This window comes from Chiloscyllium plagiosum, chromosome 4, assembly GCF_004010195.1.
Source record: "Chiloscyllium plagiosum isolate BGI_BamShark_2017 chromosome 4, ASM401019v2, whole genome shotgun sequence".
Lineage (NCBI taxonomy): Eukaryota > Metazoa > Chordata > Chondrichthyes > Orectolobiformes > Hemiscylliidae > Chiloscyllium > Chiloscyllium plagiosum.
The window spans coordinates 119,787,746-119,813,913 of record NC_057713.1 but is presented as its reverse complement, the minus strand read 5'-3'; the positions used below and the strand labels follow the sequence as shown (position 1 = coordinate 119,813,913).

The 26,168-nt window shown below is 42.3% G+C and overlaps 1 long non-coding RNA gene across 4 annotated transcripts in view; it reads left to right on the top strand.

The window, feature by feature from the left end:
• Positions 1 to 2,329: 2,329 nt before the first annotated feature.
• The window catches only part of LOC122549353, a 69,663-nt gene continuing 45,824 nt past the window's right edge, over positions 2,330 to 26,168 (top strand). Inside the window, exons 1-3 of one of the 4 annotated variants that reach the window (XR_006311500.1) lie at positions 2,330 to 2,545; positions 5,347 to 5,508; positions 21,783 to 21,932. This is a non-coding gene — a long non-coding RNA (uncharacterized LOC122549353). The remainder of the gene's footprint in view (positions 2,546 to 5,346; positions 5,509 to 21,782; positions 21,933 to 26,168) is intronic. The other 3 variants (XR_006311498.1, XR_006311501.1, XR_006311499.1) reach the window with 3 other exon arrangements.

The following is a 26,168-nucleotide window of genomic DNA, read 5'->3' as shown; positions in this document are numbered from 1 at the left end:
ATGAATGTTCACTGTACAAAATGATAAATTCATTTTATGGTTTTACACTGCTGCCTAATTGTTGCTTTCCATCTCAAATAATATGAGGTTGCTTCAAAGCACAATGAATACATTCTAATTTTGTTTTCGTTTACTTCAGTGGGAGGTCTTCAGCTGTTGAGTTATTGACCTTTCAGATTTGTGAAACAAATATTCTTATTTACATTTGTGTCTGCCATGAATCAAATCCTATCACTCTTAGTTCAAAGGTTGTGGATTCAAAGACTGCACCAGAGAGTGGAGTGTGAGCCATTGGCTAATGTTTCAGTACAGTATTGAAGGGTGGTGCACTTTTGGAAATCTGTGCTACAAATGAGATGTTAAAATTAGTCCTTATCTGCCATTATAATTCCACAGGATTTATATACTGAAAGCATTTATCTCTCAAGCCATCATGTAATAATAGAAATGGTTATCGTCTTGGTTATGGGGCCTCACCATGTTTCAAATTGTGTGCAGCATTCATTACATTTCAATGCTTCAAAAGTACTTTGAAGTAAAATTGAATTGGGGTGACATTGTGAAAGCTGTTACATAAATTAATTTCCTTTTTCTTCTAATCAATTTGCTTAAACAAGTTGAAATTTGAATAGGAAATGTGGTTATCTATCTGCCAAGCATTTTCTGTTTAGTAAAACATGGACTTTGTTATGGGCATTTGCTGTTGAGGACTATTAATCATTCCTATGGAAATACTCTAATTAGGGGGAAAGAGAAAACCACATTGTGTTGCGAGTTGATACTTGAAAAGGTTCAGAAAAGATTTACAAGAATGTTGCCAGGGTCGGAGGATTTGATCTATAGGGAGAGGCTGATAGGCTGGGGCTGTTATACCTGGCGTGTCAGAGGCTGAGGGATGTCCTTATGGAGGGTTATAAAATCATGAGGGGTATGAATATGATAAATAGACAAGGTCTTTTCTCTAGGGTGGAGGAGTCCAGAACTAGAGGGCATAGGTTTAGGGTGAGAGGGGAAAGGTATAAAAGGGACCTAAGGGGCAACTTTTTCACACAGAGAGTGGTGCGTGTACGGAATGAGCTGCCAGAGGAACTGGGGGAGGCTGGTACAATTACAGCATTTAAAAGCTTCAGGATGGATATATGAATAGGAAAGGTTTAGAGGGATATGGGCCAGGTGCTAGCAAATGGGTCTAGATTAGTTTAGGATATCTGGTCAGCACGGATGAGTTGGACCGAAGGGTCTGTTTCCGTGCTGTACATTTCTATGACTCTATGTTATAAGCACGTTTTGCCAAGAGGTGGTGCTAATTCAGCTTTGTACTTACAGAAGTGCCAACTTCTCTGAGAGGGCCAGACAATAATAGCTGTCATTTTTTGGATCAATGGTGCTGGAAGAGCACACCAATTCAGGCAGCATCGAGGAGCTTCAGCAAAATCGACGTTTCGGGCAAAAGCCCATAGCTGTCAGCACAAATGAATCATTGGATATGATCTGTAATAAGTTGGGGACAGTTTATTCAAAAAATGATTGTGAATCCTACACTGCAGTACGAATAATAATACGTAATTTATATTGAGATATTGCAAGTACAAATTCTCGTCATTTTGAATATCATGTTGTTTATACAGTATTGTTACGTAACATTGAATGGGCTGTGGACGAGCTTTATGTTTTAAGGCATATTTACTGCGTTAGATGATGGGATGTTGGAAGGAGGGTTGACCATTTGTCACGCTCCGATGGGCGGGGCCTAACTCCTTGGGGCGGGGTCACCCGCCCTGAATGGGCGGGGTCCCCGCTTGTGGGCCGGCTTCTCCCGTTAATGGGCGGGGCAACCTCCAGAGGTGGGCTGTGCACATGAATAGGCGGGGCCTGTCTCCCACAGGAGAGGCGAGGACCTCAGGGATGGGCGGCCCGTTATTGATTGACAGATCCGTCCTCATTCGAGCTTTGATAAAGGGTCAGTTAGACTCGAAACGTCAGCTCTTTTCTCTCCTTACAGATGCTGCCAGACCTGCTGAGATTTTCTAGCATTGTCTCTTTTGGTTTCAGATTCCAGCATCCGCAGAAATTTGCTTTTACTCATTAGGGCGCGGCCCACTGATGGGCGGGGACCTTAGTAACGGGCGTGTCCTTCTTGATTGACACTTCCTGCCACACGGGGCGGCAGGACCACATTGATTGGTGGAGACCACAGGGACGGGCGCGACGTTGTTGACTGACAGGCCCCTCCCACTGTAGGGCGGGGCCTCAAGGTGAGGCGAGGTCTCCTTTACGTTGCCCCCATGTGTGCGGGGCTGCGCGTTGTCCGTCTTTTCATTGGTTGAGATCGGTGTCAATCACAGAGACACGCCTCCTTTCCGGTAGTGCCGCTTCCCGTTCGGCTTCTTCCCGCTTCATTTCGAAGTTTGCCGTTGAACCGGGAGATGATACCGTCTCGAGCCGCGGAGTGGCTTGCTCAGGGTTAACGGGCTTGCTGCAGTGTGCGGCGAGGCTGAGGTTGAGGTGATTGACGGGACCCTGTGAGTGTGAGAAACCGGGGCAGGTACGCGAGAGAGCGGCCGAGATGATGGAGAGAGTTGGGCAACGGGCAAGAGGGAGAAAGTGCCGGTTAAACTAGAGGGGGATTTAGGAAATGAAGAGAGTGAAGGGTGAGATCAGACAGAGAGAACATATCCTAAAGGAGCTCAATGGAAATGTTTACATCACTGTCTGCAAAGTCCATTCTCCAGGTTTGCTGTAAATGTTGCCCATCGTGACCCGACGCCTCAGAATTGTCATGGTGCTGAAGGAGGCCATTCGGTCCACCGTGCCAGGGCTGACCCTCTGAGTGCCCACAGTTGTTGAGGCGGGGCGTTGGTGCGTGATTTTACAGATCCACGTTTAATGTCGCAGTAAAGCGTTTGTGTTTTCTACCTAAGAGTCATAGAGATGTACGGCATGGAAACAGACCAGATATCCTAAACTAACCTACTCCCATTTGCCAGCACTTAGCCCAATTCCCTCTCAACACTACCTATTCGTATACCCATGCCTTATATCAAGATGCGTTTTAATTGTATCAGCCTCCACCACATCCTCTGGCAGCTCATTCCACACATACCCCACCCTCTGTGTGAAAAATGTTGCCCCTTAAGTCCCTTTTATATTTTTCCCCTCTCACCCAAACCTATGCTCTCTAGTTCTGGACTCCCCCACCCCAGGGAAAAGACCTTGTCTACTTCCCCAGCCATGACCATCGTGATTTTATAAACCTCTATAAGGTCAGCCTCCAGTGCTCCAGGGAAAACACCCCCAGCCTATTCAGCCTCTCAGTTATAGTCATAGAGATGTACAACATGGAAACAGACCCTTCGGTCCAACCCGTCCATGCCGACCAGATATCCCAACCCAATCTAGTCCCACCTGCCAGCACCTGGCCCATATCCCTCCAAACCCTTCCTATTCATATACTCATCAAAATGCGTCTTAAATGTTGCAATTGTACCAGCCTCCACCACATCCAGGGAAAAGACTTTGTTTATTTATCCTATCCATGCCACTCATAATTTTATAAACCTTTATAAGGTCACCCCTCTACCTCTTATGTTCCAGGGCAAACAGCCCCAGCCTGTTCAGCCTCTCCCTATAGCTCAAAACCTCCAACCCTGGCAACATCCTTGTAAATCTTTTCTGAACCCTTTCAAGTTTCACAACATCTTTACGATAGGAAAGAGACCAGAATTGCACGCAATATTCCAACCAATGTCCTGTACAGCTGCAACATGACCTCCCAACTCAATACTCTGACCAATAAAGGAAAGCATATCAAACGCTGCCTTCACTATTCTATCTACCTGCGACTCCCCTTTCAAGGAGCTATGTACCTGCACTCCAAGGTCTCTTTGGAGAAAGTGAGGACTGCAGATGCTGGGGATCAGAGCTTAAAAATGTGTTGCTGGAAAAGTGCAGCAGTTCAGGCAGCATCAAAGGAGAAGGTGATTCGATGTTTCAGGCATAAGCCCTTCTTCAGGAAATCCCCGAAACGTCGATTCTCCTTCTCCTTTGATGCTGCCTGACCTGCTGCAATTCTGGTCTTTTTCCTATTGTAAAGATGTTGTGAAACTTGAAAGGGCTCAGAAAAGATTTACAAGAATTTTGCCAGGGTTGGAGGATTTGAGCTTTTCCAGCAAGGTCTCTTTGTTCAGCAATACTCCCTAGGACCTTACCATTTATTTAATAATCCTGCTAAGATTTGCTTTCCCAAAATGCAGCACCTCGCATTTATCTGAATTAAACTCCATCTGCCACTTCTCAGCCCATTGGCCCATCTGGTCCAGATCCTGTTGTAATCTGAGGTAACCCTCCACTACACTGTCCACTACACCTCCAATTTTGGTGTCATCTGCAAACTTACTAACTGTACCTCATGCTCTCATCCAAATCATTTATGTAAATGACAAAAAGTAGAGACAGCACCAATCCTTGTGGCACTCCACTGGTCTCAGGCCTCCAGTCTGAAAAACAACCCTCCACCACCACCCTCTGTCTTCTACCTTTGAGCCAGTTCTGTATCCAAATGGCTAGTTCTCCCTGTATTCCATGAGATCTGAGCTTGCTAACCAGTCTCCCATGGGGGAACCATGTCGAACGCCTTACTGAAGTCCATATGGATCACATCTACTGCTCAGCCCTCATCAATCTTCTTTGTTACTACTTCAAAAAACTTAATCGAGTTTGTGAGGCATGATTTCCCACGAACAAAGCAATGTTGATTATCCCTAATCAGTCCTTGCCTTTCCAAATACATGTACATCCTGTCTCCCAGGTCAGGCTCACCGGTCTATCGTTCCCTGGCTTGTCTTTACTGCCCTTCTTAAACAGTGGCACCACGTTTGCCAACCTCCAGTCTTCTGGCACCTCACCTGTGACTATCGATGTCTCAGCAAGAGGCCCAGCAATCACTTCTCTAGCTTCGCACAGAATTCTTGGGTACACCTGATTAGGTCCTGGGGATTTATCCACCTTTAACCGTTTCAAGACATCCAGCACTTCCTCCTCTGTAATCTGGACATTTTGCAAGATGTCACCATCTATTTCCCTGCAGTCGAGATATTCTGAGCAATATTGAGGGCCTACAGTTTTCTTTTTTGCAGGATAAATCTATTTTGTCAACGCAAGTGTTTTTCTGGATTGTGTTACTGATTTTATAGTGGAGGATGATTTTATAAGCCTGATGCTCAAAAACATGAGCTTTAGTGGTTTTGTTTTGCTGTAGAATTCAGTTCCATGAGACAGAATATTGTACTGCAAGGAGGTATTGTCCTGTCTGAGACCCTTCAACTATGATTTCTACTTTCCCATCAGTGTTCCGATGAGGCTACTTCCATACAGCAAGTAATCTTCCATAGTTCCTGCAACTGACACATTTTGCCTCCTTTCTTGATGGTGGCGAAGGCAGCACCACGATGATTGGTAGGGGTATCTTCTTTGTCCCAGATTTTCAGGAACGGTTGATGGAGATGACAGGTAAGCTCTGTTCCTCCAAGTTTGAAAATTTCTGGAATCCATTTACTACTCCAGTTTTTCCATCCTTCATGTGTCTCATGACAGCTTGCTGGTCTCCTTCCTATTGGAAAGATGTTGTGAAACTTGAAAGGGTTCGGGAAAGATCTATAAGAATTTTGCCAGGGTTGGAGAATTTGAGCTATTGGAATAGGTTGAATAGACTACGGTTGTTTTCCCTGGAGGGTCGGAGGCTGAAGCTTATAGAGATTTACAAAATTGAGGGACATGGATAGGATAAATAGACAAAGTCTTTTCCCTGGATTGGGGGAGTCCACTAGAGGGCATAGGTTTAAGGTGAGAGGGGAAAGATATAAGAGACCTAAGGGGCACGTTTTTCAGGTAGAGAGGTTGGTACTTAAATGGAATGAGCTGCCAGAGGAAGTGGTGGAGGCTAGTACAATTGCAACATTTAAAAGGCATCTGGATGGACATATGAATAGGAAGGGTTTGGAGGGATATGGGCCAGGTGCTGGCAAGTGGGACTAGGTTGGGTTGGGATATCTGTTCGGCATGGACGGGTTAGACCAAAAGGTCTGTTTCTGTGCTGTACATCTCTATGACTAGGTGGGAGTCCAAGTCTTTGGGGAATTTGGGAGATTTCCTCACAATCATCTATGAGAATGTGTTTAGGAGTTCAGAAAAAATAATCGGCTTTACATCAGTTTCACCAACACCTTGAACAGCCACAAAATGTGACAGCCGTTCAGTGGAGGCAGCCACTTGGCTTCTGGTTGCCAATACATCAGCCAGCATCAGGCCCTCTAACATCAATCTCCCGCATGAAGGTCCCATCGCCACCAGCCCACACTCATAGCAAATGGCGCTGACCTGAAGGGGAAGCCCAGGTTCCAGGCCTGCTGCCATTTGCTGATAGGGCAAATGAGAATAAATCCATCCTTTCTGATGTTCAGAACTCAACTTTAAAGTACTCTCTCAATTGGTGGCTAATGTTTGCCTGTCTCTCAAAAGGGTACCAACCTTACTCCGCACCAGTTTGAGGCCAAGGGTGTTGGATCCATATATTGTCTTAGTTGCACTGAAGAAATCCTGGGTGTTTGTCAGAAAGGATTTGCAGCTCATTGGCTTTCTCAGTCCTGCATTGGTTCTTGATTTTGCTCAATCTTTGTATTTCTGGCTTTTGCTGTTTGAGATCTCCTCTTTGACTTGCTGGTAATTATTGCTTTACTTGTCATGGAGACCTTTCCTCTTATTGTCAATAAGATCTTGCATGGTGTGGTCATTCCAATCAAACCAGTCTTGGTATATCCTGATCTTGTAACCAATGTTTTTTTTCACAGCATGAGGTGATAGCTGTCATCAACTCTTTCCAGATTTTCTCAACTCCATTAAAATGAGCTCTTTGGAGATTTTGCTGAAGGCATTTTTGGAAATTTGTTTGTCTGTTTGGCTCTTCAATCCTTACAACTTTGAGCTTTTTAGTAGATTTTCTTTGTATTCAAATGCTTCTGGTGGCATATGATGTGCATAGAGAAATGGATAAGCCAGTGATCCTTCCAGCAGTCAACTACACTGATCAACAGTTTGGTAATAAAGTCTTTTGGTGTTGGGATTGAATGATAACATAGTTGATCATATGTCAGTTATTTGATCAATGCCTTCAAGAAGCCTTGAAGTCTTTTTGAAGGCAAAGTCATTGGTGATTACCAATTGGTGTTCTACATATTTGGTGAGCAGGAAAATCCCAAGAGTTGCAATTCTTTCTTCCCGATTGTCTCTTTCCAGAATTTAGCATCCTATCCAACCCCGGTATTGAAGTCTCCAAGCAGAATAATTTAATATTCCTTTTGGGATAGTTGGTGAGTATAGTGTCCAGGGTGGAGTAGAAGCTGCCTTTAGGTTCACCCCTGGCATAAAGAGTTGGAGAATAGGCATTCAGTTGCTTGCTAGTTCTTGGCAAGTTGGAGATGGAGAGTCATGAGGTGATTGTCGATGCCAACAGTGAGCTCTGTGAGTTCACTGACAAGTCGTTCTTGATAGTGAATTCAATTCCTGGGTTGATCGTCTGCTTTCCTCCCCAGAAGAAGGTGTAACTTTTTTTGTCAGCTGCCTTTCGCCAGCTTTTTGAGTTTTTTGCAGGACAGCAATATTGCCTGAGCTCACAGGCAAAAAAAGCAGTTCTTCATTCTGGCTGATTGTTTTGCTCATTTTGACAAGGGTTCATATATTCCAGATTCCAAGATCAAAGTTGACTTTGATTCTTCAGAATGCAGATGAGCCCACTGGATGTGGTGTTCCAGTCAGGTTGATGATGGAACAGACTATGTTTAAGGAACTTTATCCAGCACCCTCCCTATTGGGGTGAACAAAGTGAATTTTAACAGAGCTGCTCAGTTGTGAAGAAAACTGCCAAAATGCTCTTCTATTCCTTTTTTAAGCACCAAACTAAATCAAACTGTGCCATCTCTGTGCTGGTCTAATGCTAGCAGCTTCCAGATTTCTCACTCCGGTCCCCATCATCTCCTGCCGATCACTGCAGGGCTTGTATTGTGCGAGCTGTGGCTTGAATTTATCTAGCCTGGTGTAGGACATCTTTTAACATGGGAATGTCATTGCATATCGGTCACATGGCCCTTGACAGAGGATAGATCCAGCTCTAGTGGCATGGGGAGCTTTGGAGATCTCGCTATTGCTGCAGTCTTCATCTGTCATGGCAGCTGTTGAAATATCTTCTGCGTGAATTGCCATTGAGGGCTTGTTTTCGATTGTGCTTCCCTCCAACTTTACTGTCGTGGTCAGATGACAAAATGCACTTAAATATTTTTGAATAAATTTAATAGTGTTTAAGCAGCAATTGAAATGTGACAAGCAATTGAAATGACAAGTCATGGGCCCTGCCAGAAGTCGAGAACTTCTGATGATATCACTGTTTGGGTCGAAAGAAGACTTGATCCTCTCCTCCTCAGCAAGATGGCAGTCCATAGAAGGATGTAAACATACATAGAAGTTGGAACTTAGAAATTGCTCACAATGACTCAGTCAACTAGTGTTGGTTTTGGTCTGCACCATGAGCAAATAACTCTAATCATGGTTAGTAGAAGCAATGCCTCCATTTACACTGACTGCTTCTTTGCTGCTAGATAGTTTGCTGCTCTCTACATCTATGCTACAGCACAAAACTGTTGTATGAACTCTTTTGTGAGGTACCTTTTCAAATACTTGTTGAAAATCTGCATATGTTCCATGCACTGCTTTCGCATTTCAATTGCTGCTTAAACACAATTAAATTTATTCAAAAATAATTACTTGCATTTTGTCATCTGACCACTGGATGTCTCAAAGCAGGCGCAATTAATAAATCACTTTTGAAATGTTCAAATGTAAGGTGGGAAATGCCCAATTTGCACACAACAAACACTTGCGAGTGATAGATATTAGCCAAAACATCTTGTTTGGAATAATGCCATGTGATCTTTTACCTTAGCATGCAGGTTGGGGCCTTGGTTTAACAACACCTGTGTTAAAACTGTACTCTCTCAGTATTGCAGTGGAGATTCAGTCTTGATTTTTGTTACTGCTACTAGTAATAAGGTTCGAACCATATGATTAGCAGTTGAGAGTGCTACCCACTCAGGAATAATTCCTATACAATCACATGCATATTGGCTGTTCTTCACTAAACAATCCATTTGTAGTTGGTCATTAATTTTATCTTAAGTTATATTAATTAAGGTTTGTAGAATTCATTTGCATTTGCTAACTTGGGGTCAACACGCTGGGGAGAGTAAGATTAACAAGCTTACATGTCAGGGTTTCGATTAGAGTGATGCTGGAAAAGCACAGCAGTTCAGGCAGCATTCGAGGAGCAGTAAAATTGATGTTTCGGGCAAAAGCCCTTCAGGAATACAGGCAGAGTGCCTGAAGGGTGGAAAGATAAGTGAGAGGAGGGTGGGGGTGGGGAGAAAGTAGCAACTTAATGTTTAAAATTTGTAACTTTGTCAGATTCTAAAAGTAACTTTTCTTTGGACTTACTGTATCTTGGAAAGTAACAGAATGCTTGGGTGTTTAAATAGATTCATAGGGATGTACAGCATGGAAACAGACCCTTCGGTCCAACTCGTCCACGCCGACCAGATATGCCAACCCAATCTAGTCCCACCTGCCAGCCAGCACCTGGCTCATATCCCTCCAAATCCTTCCTATTCATATACCCATTCAAATGCATCTTAAATGTTGCATTTGTACCAACCTCCACTACTTCCTCTGGCAGCTCATCCCACCGTCTGTGTGAAAACGTTGCCCCTTAAGTCTCTTTTATATCGTTCCCCTCTCACCCTAAACCTATGCTCTCTAGTTCTGGACTCCCCGACCCCAGGCAAAAGACTTTGTCTATTTATCCTATCCATGCCCCTCATAATTTTGTAAACCTCTACAAAGGTCACCCCTCAGCCTCCGATGCTGCAGGGAAAACAGCCCCAGCCTGTTCTGCCTCTCCCTATTGCTCAAATCTTCCAACCCTGGCAACATCCTTGTAAATCTTTTCTGAACCCTTTCAAGTTTCGCAACATCTTTCCGATAGGAAGGAGACCAGAATTGCACGCAATATTCCAACAGTGGCCTGACCAATGTCCTGTACAGCTGCAATATGACCTCCCAACTCCTGTGCTCAATACTCTGACCAATAAAGGAAAACATACAAACTATCCCTTCCTATCCTATCCTTCACTATCCTATCCACCTGTGACTCCACTTTCAAGGAGCTATGAACCTGCACTCCAAAGTCTCTTTGTTCAGCAACACTCCCTAGGACCTTACCATTAAGTGTATAAGTCTAGCTAAGATTTACTTTCCCAAAATGCAACACCTTGCATTTATCTGAATTAAACTCCATTTGCCACTTCTCAGCCCATTGACTCATCTGGTCCAGATCCTGTTGTAATCTGAGGTCATTCTCTTCGCTGTCCACTACACCTCCAATTTTGGTGTCATCTGCAAACTTACCAACTGTACCTCTTATGCTCGCATCCAAATCATTTATGTAAATGACAAAAAGTAGGACGCCCAGCACCAATCCTTGTGGCACTCCACTGGTCACAGGCCTCCAGTCTGAAAAACAACCCTCCACCAACACCCACTGTCTTCTACCTTTGAGCCAGTTCTGTACCCAAATGGCTAGTTCTCCCTGTATTCCATGAGATCTGAGCTTGCTAATCATTCTCCCATGGGGAACCTTGTCGAACGCCTTACTGAAGTCCATATAGATCACATCTGCTCTGCCCTCATCAATCCTCTTTGTTACTTCCTCAAAAAACACCAATCAAGTTTGTGAGACATGATTTCCCACGCACAAAACCATGTTGGCTATCCCTTATCAGTCCTTGCCTTTCCAAATACATGTACATCTTGTCTATAGTTCCTTGGCTTGTCCTTACTACCCATTTTAAACAGTGGCACCACATTTGCCAGCCTCCAGTCTTCCGGCACTTCACCTGTGACTATCGATGATATAAATATCTCAGCAAGAGGCCCTGCAATCACTTCTCTAGCTTCCCATAGTATTCTAAGGTACATCTGATCAGGTCCTGGGGATTTATCCAGTTTTATGCGTTTCATGACATCCAACACTTCCTCCTCTGTAATATGGTCATTTTTCAAGATGTCAGCATCTATTTTGCTACATTCTATATCTTCCATATCCTTTTCCACAGTAAATACTGATGCAAAATATTCACTGAGTATCTCCCCCATTTTCTGCAGCTCCACACAAAGGCTGCCTTGCTGATCTTTGAAGGGTCCTATTCTCTCCCTAGTTATCCTTTTGTCCTTAATGTATTTGTTAAAACTCTTTGGATTCTCCTTAATTCTGTTTGCCAAAGCTATCTCATGTCCCGTTTTTGCCCTCCTGATTTCCCTCTTATATTCTTCTGAGGATTCACTCGATATATCCTGTCTATACCTTTCATATGCTTCCTTCTTTATCTTAACCAAACCCTCAATTTCTTTAGTCAACCAGCATTCCCTGTACCTACCAGCCTTTCCTTTCACCCTAACAGGAATATACTTTCTCTGGATTCTCGTTATCTCATTTCTGAAGGCTTTCCATTTTCCAACTATCCCTTTACCTGTGAAAGTCTGCTCCCAATCAGCTTTCAAAAGTTCTTGCCTAATACCGTTAAAATTGGCCTTTCTCCAATTTAGAGCTTCAACTTTTAGTTCTGGTCTATCCTTTTCCATCATTATTTTCAATTTAATAGAATTATGGTCGCTGGCCCCAAAGTGCTCCCCCACTGACACCTCAGTCACCTGCCCTGCCTTATTTCCCAAGAGCAGGTCAAGTTTTCCACCTTCTCTAGTACATCCACATACTGAATCAAAAAATTGTCTTGTACGCAATTAACAAATTCCTCTCCATCTAAACCCTTAACATAGACTGGGACTGCCATAGTGTTTGGAAAATTAAAATCTCCTACCATGACCACCCTATTTTTCTTAAGGATAGCTGAGATCTCCTTACAAGTTGGTTTCTCATTTCCCTCTGATTATTAGGGGGTGTATAATACAATCCCAATAAGGTGATCATCCCTTTCTTATTTCTCAGTTCCACCTAAATAACTTCCCTGGATGTATTTCTGGGAAGATCCTCCCTCAGCACAGCTGTAATGCTATCCCTTGTCAAAAGTGCAACTCCCCCTCTTCTCTTGCCTCCCTTTCTATCCTTCCTGTAGCATTTGTATTCTGGGACATTAAGCTGCTAGTCCTGCCCATCCCTGAGCCATATTTCTGTAATTGCTGTGATGTCCCATGTTCCTAACCATGCCCTGAGTTCATCTGCCTTCCCTGTTAGGCCCCTTGCATTGAAATAAATGCAGTTTAATTTATAAATCCTACCTTGTCCCTGCCTGCCCTGAATGTTTGACTCGCTTCTGTTCTCAACTATATCAGTCTCAGATTGATCTCTTTCCTCACTATCTCCCTGGATCTCCCCCACCCGCCTTCCTATAACTGCCATCCATCACATACTGTTGCTGTTGCAAATTCCTCATTGCTTCTAACTGTTTCTCCAACCGATCCATTCGATCAGATAAGATTCCCAGCCAGCAGCATTTATGGCAGATATAATCCGCAGTAACCCTTAAACTCTCTTTAAACTCCCACATCTGACAAGTCGTACATATCACTCTATTAAAGGCCATTTTGGTGAATGAGCAAGCTAACTAACGGATGCTGCGAAAGTTCTCAGTTTGGGAAGGAGATGGGGGAAATTAAATACAGATATTGAAAGGTCAGAATTAAAAGTTTCTTAGAATTTGAAAATTTATTTCAGAACTATTTGTTAAAAAGTTTGCAATATTGCTGCAAAGCAGATTAAACGTCACCAGAACAAAAAAGGTATGAAGTAAACAAAAGCGTTTGGAGAAACTCTGAGGACTAGCAAGATTTGTGCTTGTGTTTTGAATCTACTGACTTGTGTTCAGAACTGAAGAAGAAGCAGAGAGAACTTCTGGCAGAGGCTGAGATGCATGATTGATGTACTGCTACTGGCTGAGGTTGATGTAAATGCTTCAGCCTTATCTTTTGCATTGGTATGGTGGGCTCTCTTCTCTTACCACCCCATCTATTGAAAATGCAAGATATTTGTGGAGACTCTTCCCGTGAAGAGTCATCACCATTCATGACTGTGGCAGGATTGCAGAACCTAATCTGACCTATTTGTATGGAATCGCTTAGTTCTCTATCACTTGCTGCTTATGCTGTTTGGTGCAGAAGTAGTCCTGTGTTGTAGCTTCACCAGATATAGAACCATATGGCGCAGAACAGGCCCTTCGGTCCTCAACGTTGCGCCAACCTGTGAACTATTCTCAGCTCGTTCCCCTACACTATCTCAAAATCATCCATTTGCTTATCTAAGGATTGTTTCAATCTCCCTAATGTTTCTGAGTTGACGACATTAGCAGGCAGGGCATTCCACGCCCTTGCCACTTTCTGCATAAAGAACCTGCCTCTGACATCTGTCTTAAATCTATCACCCCTCAATTTGTAGTTATGCTCCCTCGTACATGCTGACATCATCATCCTTTCACTGTCTATCCTATCTAATCCTCTGGTCATCTTGTATGTCTCTAACAAATCCCCTCTTCGCCGCCGCCTTGCCGATGAGAACAGGTTCAAGTCTCTCAGCCTTTCCTCATAAGACCTTCCCTCCAGACCAGGCAACATCCTGGTAAATCTCCTCTGCACCTTTTCCAGTGCTTCCACATCCTTCCCGAAATATGGGACCAGAACTGTACACAATATTCCAAGTGTGGCCGCACCAGCGTTTTGTATAGTTGCAGCATGATATTGCGGCTCCAGAACTCAATCCCTTCTTTGAATGAAACCTAACACACCTATGCCTTAATAGCACTATCCACCTGGGTGGCAACTTTCAGGGATATGTGTGCATGGACTCCAAGATCCCTCTGCACATCCACACTACCAAGAATCTTTCCATCAACCCAGTACTCTGCCAAAAGCTCTGCTATCTCCTTCCTAACTTCCCAGAGAATCCTCGGATACATCCCTTCCAGCCCAGGGGACTTGTCTACTTTCACTCCTTCTAGAATTGATAACACCTGTTCGTAACTAACCTCGATCCTTTCAAGTCTAATATCTCGTACCTCATTCTTCTCCTCAGCAATATTCTCCTTTACCTGAGTGAAAACTGATGAGAAATGTTCGTTTAGCACCTCTCCGATCTCCACACTCAACTTCCCACTTCTGTCTTTGATTGGCCCTATTCATACTGTAATTATTCTTTTATTCCTCACATATCAATAGAAAGCTTAGGGTTCTCCTTTATTCTATTTGTTAAAGACTGGTCGTGTCCTCTCTTTGCTCTTCTTAACTCTCTCTTAAAATCCTTCCTAGCTGATCTGTAACTCTCAATCGCCTCATCTGAACCATCTTGCTTCATCAACACACAAGCCTCCTTCTTCTTCGTTACAAGAGATGCAGTTTCTGTTGTAAACCACGGTTACTTTACCTTATCACTTCCTGCCTGCCTGACAGGGACATAACTATCAAGGACATGCAATATCTGTTCCTTAAACCAGCTCCACATTTCCATTGTCTGCATCCCCTGCATTTTACTACCCCATTCTATGCATCCTAATTCTTGCCTAATTGCATTATAATTGCCCTTGCCCCATTGATAACTCTTGACCTGTGGCATGTACCTATCCCTTTCCAACGCTAAACTAAACGTAACTGAATTATGGTCACTCTCTCCAAAGTGCTCACCTACAACTAAATCAAACACCTGGCCTGGTTCATTACCAAGCACCAGATCCAGTGTGGCCTCCTCTCTTGTTGGTCCTTTTACATACTGTGTCAGGAAATCCTCCTGTACACATTGGACAAAAACTGATCCATCCGATGACTGGAAATGCTATAACTCCAGTACAATGTTGGGGAAGTTAAAATCCCCCATAATGACCTCTCTCTCCCTTTCACTTCTACCCAGAATAATTTTGCTAATCCTCTCTTCCACCTCCCTGGAACTCTGCGGAGGCCTATAAAAAAAACTCCAAGCAGTGTGACCTCTCCTCTCCTGTTTCTAACCTCAGCCCACACTACCTCAGTAGACACGTCCTCATCAAAAGTTCTCTCAGTCACCGTTATACTATCCTTGACTAACAAGGCCACGCCTCCCCCTCTTTTACGGCCTTGCCTGTTCTTCATGAAAGATCTAAGCCCTGGAACCTACAATATCCATTCCTCACCCTGCTCTATCCATGTCTCCGAAATGGCCACAACATCAAAATCCCAGGTACCTATCCATGCTGCAAGCTCACTTACCTTATTTCGGATACTTCTGGTTTTGCAGTAGACACACTTCAAACGACTTCACTATCTGACAGCACATTCGTGTGACCCTGAAATCCTGTCCCTGTCCTTCCTACTCTCGTCCTCCTGTGCACTGCAACTGCACCTCTGGTTCCCATCCCCCTGCTGAGCTAGTTTAAATCCACCCGATAGCACCAGCAAATTTCCCACCCAGAATATTAGAACCCCTCTGGTTCAAGTGAAGACCGTCCTGTTTGTACAAGTCCCACCTTCCCCAGAATGAGCCCCAATTATCCAAGAACATGAAATCCTCCCTCCTGCAGCCACGTGTTCAGCTGATATCTCTCCCTATTCCTTGCCTCGTTATCATGTGGCACGGGTAACAAACCAGATCCTGTTTTACATCCCTATCCCTCTTTTTACCTATGTCGTTGGTACCTACATAGACAACGACCTGCAGCTGGTCACCCTTTCCCTTCAGGCCCCGAAAGATACGATCTGAGACATCACGGACCCTGGCACCTGGGAGGCAACACACCAACCGTGAGTCTCGTTCGCTCCCAACAAACCTTCTATCTGAGCCTCTAACTATTGAGTCCCCAATGACTAACACTCTTCTCCTTTCCCTCCTTCCCTTCTGTGCAACAGGGACGGTCTCTGTGCCAGAGACCTGAGCCCCACTGCATAGCCCTGGTAAGTTATCCTCCTCAACAGTATCCAAAACGGTATACATGTTTTTCAGGGGAACGACCACAGGTGATCCCTCCACTGACTGTTTTTTCTCCCCCCTTCAAACAGTCACCCAGCTTTCTTCTTGCCGAGGAGTAGCTACTTCCCTGTAACTCTTGTCTATCACAGCCTCTGCCTCCCGAATGATCCGAAGTTCATCCAGCTCCCGCTCTAGTTCCCTAACACGGTCTTGGAGGAGCGAGAGTTGGGTGCACTTCCTGCAGATGTCAAAAAACACTGACTTATATAGCTGGATGGAAATAAAAATAAAAGTCCCTCCTTTCCCAGAAACCTCTACACTCTGACTTCAAATTTAAAAGCACGAATCAGTGACTCACCGCTCCCGGCAGGCCCCTGGTGCAAGCTCCTGCCCTTCCTGTTGCTGCTGTCGCTGAAAAACAGAAATGGAGGACTCCCGTGCTCGTTGTAAGTTTTTAAAGGTTCAAATCAGTGACTCACCGCTTCCAGCAGGCTCCTGGTGCAAGCTCCCGCTCTTCGAGTTGCTGCTGCGGCTGAAGAACAGAAATGGATTGTCAACTTATTTTTATCTATGCTTGGTGCTGTTCCTGAGCGCACTGCTGCAATGTTCATTGAACCAAGGTTGATCCCATGGCTTGATGGTAATGGTAGTTTGTTTGGGTGTTGGGGGGGATGTGGTGGGATAGGTCAGGTCATGAAGTTGCAGATTTTGTTTGAATTTCTGATGCCGATGGCTTCAGTACCATATGGATGCCCTGCTTTGAGTTGCTAGGTTTGCTCAAAATCTATCCCTTTTAGTACCGTCTTTTGTTACTAGCCTCAGCACCTGTCCAGACCCAGTCTTGCAATTTTATCTTTTATGGCTTTGCACACCTTGGTAAGAAATTGTGCAGCCCAGCCACACTTTTTCTGTTGGATATTGAAGTTCTCCACCCATAGTACATTCTGCTCCCTCACTGCCCTCAGTGTTTCTTCCAAATGGTGTTCATTTTGGGGGACACTAATTCTTCATTTGAGGGTGAGTGACTTGAATTCGAAATCCACCATCTGCTGTGGTGGGTGTCTAATCTGGTCTCCAGAGAAATACTTTGGTCTCTATTAGTTCAGTGATAATACCACTAGATCATTGACTCCCTTTGCTTGTGTACAAATAACAGTGTCTTCCATTTCCAGACAGTAACAATGAAGCTAAATTGATTACTCTTCCAATTTTTTTGAGTATACTCAACTATGTTTTCTAAAGTTGGAGCTCTTAGCCGTCTACTTATTTTAAGGATGGATGTTTTACGTAGGTAATCTCATATATAAATTTCAATGATAGGACCTAGTTTCTGGCCATATTGCGTGATTTGTCACGATATACTTCTAAACAATTCGAACATAATCTTGATCCTTTGTAGTTTTACCTCTGCTCTATTTGCTACACGTATTTCTTTACCCTCCACAACTTTCTCAACCTCAGCATTCCTCTGGGATTCTGTAATGAGTCAAATTCAGAAAATGTGGGACTCCAGTTGAGATGATTCACCATATCACAATTTTGTTGACTGAGAAGACCTGATTAAGATGTATAGGGTTATGAGGGACCCCTCTAGTTGAAATGTCAATAACTAGGGGAAATGACTTTTTAAAAGCTAGGAAATTTAGACAGTGTTTGAGGGAAAACAATTTTTTTAGTCAGAGTGCTGGAATCTGAATGCAGTGCCTAGGAGGGTATTTGAGACAGGAAACCTCGCAATCTTTTTAAAACATATAAATAAACTTGGATGAGTATTTGAAAAATGACATAACATTCAAGGCTTTGGTCAAGTGCTGAAAGTGGGCCTAGAGTAAATTCTATGATTCAATATCTGTTTAATCCAGATCCTTTGTATCAAAAGCTAACATAGTTTACCTTCATAATTGCTTGCTACTGTATTAACTGAAGATGGTGGTTTACCAACATTTTCTCAGGAGCAATTAGAATTGAGAAACAAATGTTAGCTTTTTGAATCATCTATAAGGATGGGTAAGCTTTCTCCCATGTGGAGTTGTGCCCTTTGAGTTAAAGACCAACATTTCATGAGCCTTTTTTGATATTCTTAAAATGTGTCTACTGACTTTTAATGATTTATGATTTTGGACTCCCAAAATTTCTTTATTCTTCTAAAGTGTGCCCGGGTTCTTACCATTTCTAAATACAGAATTTTAATTAATCTTGGACTCCTAAATCACCTCACACTTGGAGTTTGGCTGATTAAGTCTAATCTGCCTACCACCCTTTTGCACTACTAGTGCTTTCTCCAAAGTTTATTATTTTATAGAATGCGGATTTCACTGGGAAAGCTACCATTTGTTTCTCATTTCTAATTGCTCCTGAGAAAATTCTGGTAAACCACCATCTTCAGTTAATACAGTCCACCTAATGTGGTTTCTCCATGGTGTTCGGAAGGGAGTCCCAGACTTCTGATTATGACTGAAAGAATGGTAATTCTAGAACATGGTGTGTGCCATGGATGTAAATTTGCACATTGTGATGTTCCCAAATGTCTGTTGACTTTGTCCTTCTAGGTCTTGGAGTTCATAGGTTTAGAAGGCACTGATACTCACTGTTCCACCCTCTTTCGGTGATGGTTGAGATGCTGAATAAGAGTGCTGATTTGTCATAGATGGTGTCGAGCTTCTTGAATGTTGTTCAAGCCACACTCATCAAGACAAGCAGAGAATATTCTCTTACACTCCTACCTTGGGCCTTGTAGGTGGCGGGCAGGCTTTGTGAGGAGTCGGGAGGTCAGGTACTGAATTTCCAATCTCTAACCTGTTCTTGCAGCTGCACTATATAAATGATTGGTAAGGTTTTGCCCAACAGTAACTCATAAGATGGTGATAGAGCTGGAGTCACTGATGGTAATGCCATTGAATATCAAGTGGTGCTGGTAAGCTTCCCTCTTGGAGATGGAGAATGAATGAATGTTCTATTGACGCTATTAGCCAAGCCTGAATGTTATCTGGGTGTTGCTGCAGATGGACATAGACTACTACAGTATCTGAGGAAATTCTGATAGTAGTGAAATTGTGCATTCATCAGCACACATTTCCACCTTTGATCTTGTGGGGAATGTCATTGATGAAGTTGCTGAAGACAGTTGAGTCAGTCTCTGAGGAGCTCCTGTCGTGAGTTCCTTTGACTGTGAAAATTCACCTGCATACATCACAACATTGTTTTTTAATAATTATGTCTCTAACCAGTGAGAGTTTTCCCTTAATTTCCATGGACTTCTGTCCAGGATCCTTGATGTCAAGGACAGTCATTGGACTAAGTTCTTGAGTTCAGCTGTTTTGCCTGTTTGGAATAAAGCTGTAATATGGTCAGAAACTGCATGCACTTTGTGGAATCCAAACTGAGAGTTAGTAAATGCCACTTGGTTACGCAGTCGACTGATGATATTTTGAGAGGCAGCTGATTGGATGGTAGTTGGATTGTCCCACTTGTGGATAGAATGTACCTGAAATATTTTACACATCGTTGAGTACACACCAGTGTTGAACTCTACTGGGCAGCTTGTTCAGGCGTGCTGCTAATCCTGAAGCATAGGTATTAAGTTTCATTGCTGAGATGTTGTCATGGCCTGTTCCTTTGGATCTAGCAGTACTGTGGAGCTTAACCCTAAGCTATTAGTTGTGGGATTGCTTGGCCCTCTTTATTACATGCTGGCCTTAAGTAATCCTGTTTTCTAGCTTTGCCTGGTTGGCAGGTCATTTTTAAAGTGTGCCTGGAGCTGCTCCTGGCAAATCCTTCTGCACTTTTTATTGAACCAGAGTACATCCTTTGGCTTAATTTTAATGGTAAAATGGATGGGTATGCTGGGCCATGAAGTTACAGGTTGTGATTAAATTTGCTTCTTCTTGATGCTCAGTTTGGAGTTGTTGGATTTGTCTGAATTTACACCATTTAGCATGGTGGTAGTGCACATACCCTCCCTTGAGTCGTTTCCAACAATGCTGGAAAATGGCAATGTGACTTTGTCTTCAGAAGGACAGTGTGGTGGTTACTCCTACTGGGTTACTCTCACTCATGGACAGATTAATCTGTGACACATAGATTGGTGACAGAAAATCTAATAGATCTTTCCCTCTTGGCACCCTCATCATCTATTGCAGGCCCAGTCTAACAGATATATTCCTTGGGACTCCGAAGTAAATTGCAAGATCTTGAGTACTTTGGTGTATTACCCTATCCTTTGGTTAAATAAATTTAGTTCAGTAATGGCTGTATGTAGCTAGATGTGTGTTAATTTTACACATTGCAACAAAATCGGTGGGAGGGAGAAGTAGGTGGGACAGAGGGCACGAATGTGGGGACTGATGGGAAGAGTGAGGGACCAGATGTGAAGGAGGGACCATGAGGGGGCAAAGGACTTCTGCAGGAGGGTGAGCATGGGAAAGAGAGAGAGGGTACATGCTGCGGTGTGGGGGTTGAGGGAGAAGACAGCAGTTGTACAAGAGCAAGGGGTCAGGCAGAAGAGTGAGGGAATCATGTGTTGGTAGAGGGGGATTTAAGTGTGTGTGAAAAGAGAGAGCACACAACAATGAAGTCTTCAGAATGATGAAGATGTTTGTTCATGGCAATCATTTTCATGTGGATTGATTTAATATGGCGAGGCTGTTGTGTTACAGCTCGGTTGCTGAGTATAAAACAGTCCCTTTTTAAAAATTTTATTTATTCACAGTATGATGCCATGCTGGCTAGGCAAACATTTATTGCTCATTCCTAATTGACTAGAAAGCAGTTAATAAACAACCACATTGCTGTGGTCTTGGAGTCACATGTAGGCCAGAGAGGTAAGGATGGCAATTTGCTTCCTTAAAGGACATCAGTGAACCAGATGGGATTTCCTAATCAATAATGATTTCATTGTCATCATTAGACTCTTAATTCCACAATTTTTTAATTGAATTCAAATGCCATCATCTAACATGGGAAGATTCAGACCTGGGCTCCCAGAACATTACCTGGGTTGCTGGGTTAACAACCTAATGATAATGGCGCTAGGCCATTGCCTTCCCTTGCCAGCAGTCAAAGATGTTACCTACTTTGGCACAAGGTCTTTTCCTGGAGAATGATATCCTTACTTAATAGCAGAGTGAAATATCACAATAGAAGGGGATTTTTGGTTGATTTTAATGGGAACATCTTTTCTGTTATTAATATAGGTTGCCTATTGAATAGTGTTTACTTGCTATTGATTTTTGGCTTGTTTGTTACAGTAAGTCTGAACTGATCATGTAATCTTCCCAGGCAGTCACTTGAAATTCAAATATGCTTTCCAAAGTTAGCAGTTGATAATGGGGACAATACCAATTTTGCAATCATTACTTTGTAATCAAACTATGTAACTATCTTAGAATCCTATGTTCTGGTGTTGTGGAGAACTTTATCTTATACGATTTTAAAAAAATATGATGGAACCACCATTTCTTAATCCTATTTAATTATCAAGTGAGGAAAAAAACACTTATTCTAAAATATTTTTCCACATGACACATTTGTTGATGTAATTTCTAACTCAGTAAGTATTTTATTTGAATATCCAATTATAAAACTTTGCTTTATGTCTGCACTGCATATTATTTGGGTGTGCCATTATCAAATATTTAGTTTTGTTCTGATTACTTCTGATCAGGCTTAAACTTGTGATGTATGATGTCAGTATTCGTTTTTGTTGCCACCATGACATTTTAAAAAAAAACTTTCTTCTTTGTAGCGCACAATTAATCTGGCCTTACAAGAACCTTGCACAAATACTTTGACACCCAGGAGCATTTGGATCTGCGCCAAAGTTCATTTGCCAAAAATTATTTACATTCTGCTGTCTTGTTCTAACGTGGAAGCAGTCCAACTTTCTGTAGAAGAGGTGAGTTTTAAAACTGAATTGAAAGTTGCTGACTGGTCAAACGTTGCATAGACAATTTACAGTAAAAATTTTAATGTTGAGTAGAATATGATGGTAAGCACAATCTTCCAATTAGTTTGAGTTTGTGCATTGTTTGGAAATTGGAAATTACATTGCAAGCTTTTTGTTTTGAAAAAAAAAGCTTCTCTGATCTTCGATAAACATGCAGCATGATAGAATAATTCTACCAATCAGCAGATATTCCATTGCATTGCTCAATGTTATTCATCGCCTCATCTGATCTTTGTGTCCTTCCCACTTTATTGCCTCAAATTATTGCTGTTCATTTTTGCTTGTGTCTTTCCTCTGTGTCATCTTCACAGCCACTAATTATTCTGGGAGTAGGCACATTCATGTTGTACTGGGCTCAAGTTTCATGTTCATATATTTAAAAAAAATTAATCCCTCGATTGTCGCCTCACCATAATAGTGGATTGAAACTGCCTCCTCCCCATCTCCAACCACATGGTTTCATCTGATAACTTGCAACTGACTGAAACTTTGTTTTGAGCAGATAGACATTTGCAGTGAATATCTTAAAGAATACATTTTTATTTCAATCATCTTTAAATATCTGTCTCTAATTCCTTATTGTACCTCATCAAAGTCCAAAATTTTCATGCAGCTAAATTGGCGAATTAATAGTACACGTTGTAGGCTATCATAGATTACCACCTTTGTGGCCCGATATCAATACTCCATCAAATGGTGACGCTGTTAGTTTAAAAATCAGAATTTCAGCATCAGCTGTTTGTTGCTGTGTTGTCAGTCATGGAAAAATGCCAAGTCTGGGCTGTACAAGTACATCTCTTATGCAGCATTCAAATAATAGCTTCCAGCAACCAATACTTTTGGTGTGAATTTCCGGCTTTTATTACAGTCACGCACCTGTCTTCACTAAGTTGAAGGTGCCACACAATTGGACTAATGCTTCATTCCAGGTTTGGAGGGAAGCAGTGTGATATACTATGAAAATCGTTGTGTGCTACTTGAGTTCATCACTGCCGTGGAACGTTTCTCCCATGTTGTATCAAACCAGCTGTCAAAAACACTATTTTGGATCAGCTAGATGCTTTTAAATCAATACATGGTAGCTTTCAAATGTATTGAGGGTTTGGAAACTCCCATCACTTTCCGAAGTCATTTAAATTTTAATGATTGTGAGTGATATTCTGCATGTGTACAGAACTTTCCTGGATAGCAGAGTTGGAGTAAAGTGGTGTTAACAAAGAAGTATATGGCTAGAAGCAAGACTGCAAAACCGGTCCCCATTCTGATATTACAGTAATGTGTGGCTTCAAGATGAGATTGGATATGGAGCAAAGTAGATTATTTACTGATTATGTTCTGGATTTTCATCTCTGGTTTGGGAAATACTTGTTGAGGCATTTCCCTACTTCGCCAAACTGAACCCCTCAGCCCCTCCAATGTTTTCATTTTCTAAGGATATGTACAATGTTAGGGTCTTCTGTCTCCTATGCAGATCCAGGGCAGCATTAATGAAGGGTAGATGCCTCAACTCTCACATTATTCATATCACTCTTTAACCCACCCACACCCAATTTCTTCTATGCATCTTCCTTTGGCATTCAACTAGTCTCCATTGCACAGACTTCATAAACCCTATAATAGCAACAGGATGGAAATGGATGTAAAAGAAAATAAGCATGTAATGATCTGCGAGCCGTCACTCAAGTATGCCACCATTCACACTGCACTGAAAAAAAAAATCCAGCTTCTATGAAAGAAAGTAAAATCCCCTCCTGGTTATTGAGTTGCTAAACCAGGCGTACACAAATTCAGAAACCACATCAAAACCACATTGGAAGTTATAATTAGCCAATTGTGGCTAATGTATTGGTTCAAGGTTTTAAATTTAATTTCCACTTCAGGGTTTATGCACATTTAATCAAGGCTTTTGCACTGTCATAGTCTTGTGGGTCTGCTCTATTGAAGAAAGTACCATCTTTTGAATGAAATGTTAAACTGAGTGTTCTTGCTCTGGGTGTAAAGTAGTGTTTCTCAACCATTTTCATCAATGGCACACTGAGCAAAAGATCTCACTGACTATTCATGGATCTTATACCACCTGTTTTCACGGGCACAGAAAAAGTACTCATCAGAATTATTAGGAAGAATGGTGCTACTATGATATACCAACAAGGGTGTGTCTGTTTGCAATTTGGCGAACTTTGGTCTCTTGTTTGGTTCTATGTTCAACCATCTTCACCTCATGTTTTGCCCCTCAAGTGTTCAAAATCTGATTTCGCAGTTGTATGTAGCAACAGTATCACAGACCTTGCTGCCAATGCTATATGATTGCTTCTTGTGCGTGTGTTTACTTGTTCCATGCCTGTGGGAGCTCATCTGGTTGTGCAGCAATACATGAGTGAGAATGATATTCTAGCCTATTTTCTTTTAGGGCTTCATCTGCACTGATGTGTCATTGATTTTAATTTAGCACTAAATCGGAGGAACCATATGGACTAGTGCCATGTTTTGAGAACCTCTGATGTAAAAGATCCCATTTAATTATTTTGAAGGCCAAGGAAGTTATACCCAATGTCCTGGTCATCATCACAAAAACAAATTGGTGTCATATCAGTTGCTCTTTACGGAAGTTTGCTATTTACAAAATACCAGCTGTTTTCTACATAACAATGACTACCAATCAAAAATACATCTTTGACTGCAAAGTCTGTTTTTAACCAGGACTGCTTACAATTCTGTACACTAGGTCTAGTCTGATGCAATCTCTCAACTGTTGGATGATTACCTCTTCTGACTTGTATTGATTATAGCTCATGACCCTGAAATTGTTCAACCAACCCACAGTTAGGGTCTACCAAAGTTGCCATGTGTGCCTTAATTCATTCTTGGGTTGTTAAACATTATGTTGTGCTTTACATATGCCACTAGCATTTTATCCAACTCACTGTTATATCTGAGCTGTCAGTCTGCTTTACAGTGATGCATGAATTACTGCTCACTCCTCCCACTTTGCTTCACATGCATGCGTCTTGAAGGTATTAAAAATCCTTTTCAAGGGTGAAGGAGGTAGCAAAGCAGAGAGATATAGGAAGGGAATTCTGGATCTGAAGATCTAAGCAACTGAAAAAATGATCTTTGGTGGTGCAGTTAAAAGTGGAGATGTTCAAGAGGCCAAAGTTAAATGACTATAAAGATCTTTGGGATGTGTTCGGCTTTGGAAGGGTAAGGCCATGGAGAGATTTGAAAATACAGAGAAGAATTTTAAAATAAAGATGTCTTGTCTGTGATACTGAGTATAAGTCAGTGAAAGATGAAAGTATTAGAGGTGAAAGGTGAAGAGAACTTGATGCATGTTAATCAATAAGCAGCAGAACTTTGGATGACCTCTGGTTTGTGGAGGGTAGAATGTGGGAGATGAGACAGCAGTGTTGAAGAAGCAAAAGCTTTAAATGAGGGTTTCAGTGCCCAGTGAACTGAGATGGATGAAGTTGGATAATGCTACGGGGATGGAAATAATCTTGATGTAATGAATATTTGGCGAGAAGCTAATTTGTTGATTAAATATGATGTTAAATTTGCCAAAAGATTGGTTTAGTCTCAGACAGCTGCCTTAATGGGTGTTTGGGGGATTGAGACATTGCAAGGGTACAGAGTTTGGACTGCAGATTAAAAACTGTATCTTCAGTCTTCCCAATATTTAGTGGGATAAATTTCTGGTCTTCCATAGGGCCTAGTAACATTTTGATAATTATGGAAACATAATTTATGGAATTGATTTGTGTAGTTAATAACTTGCGCTGATAAGGTACCTCTTTATGGATAAGTGCATTGTGGCTGGGGCAGGTTTTGGGAGGCATTCTAAAACTGAATCTGACCTGTCTGAGGGATTGGGATGGCTGATCATGCGAGAGTTAACCCTGAGATCTTGAGACCCTCTGCTTTGAGCACTTGGAAAGATGATACATCCTATACCATCACTGGGGAGGTGTGGCCTACAACATGATGAGAAAGCAGTGGGACCAGATAGCTGGAGAAGTCTCTGTCTTGAGATAGCATCAATGACCTCAGTAAAAGGTAGAAGATGTTTAATGTCAAGGTCAGTGAATGAATGTTCAATGGCACATACTACACATAACCACTGCTCAATTCATCACATCCTTTATCTTGACTGCTGCAGCCTGTTAATTATGTCGTCATATACACTGC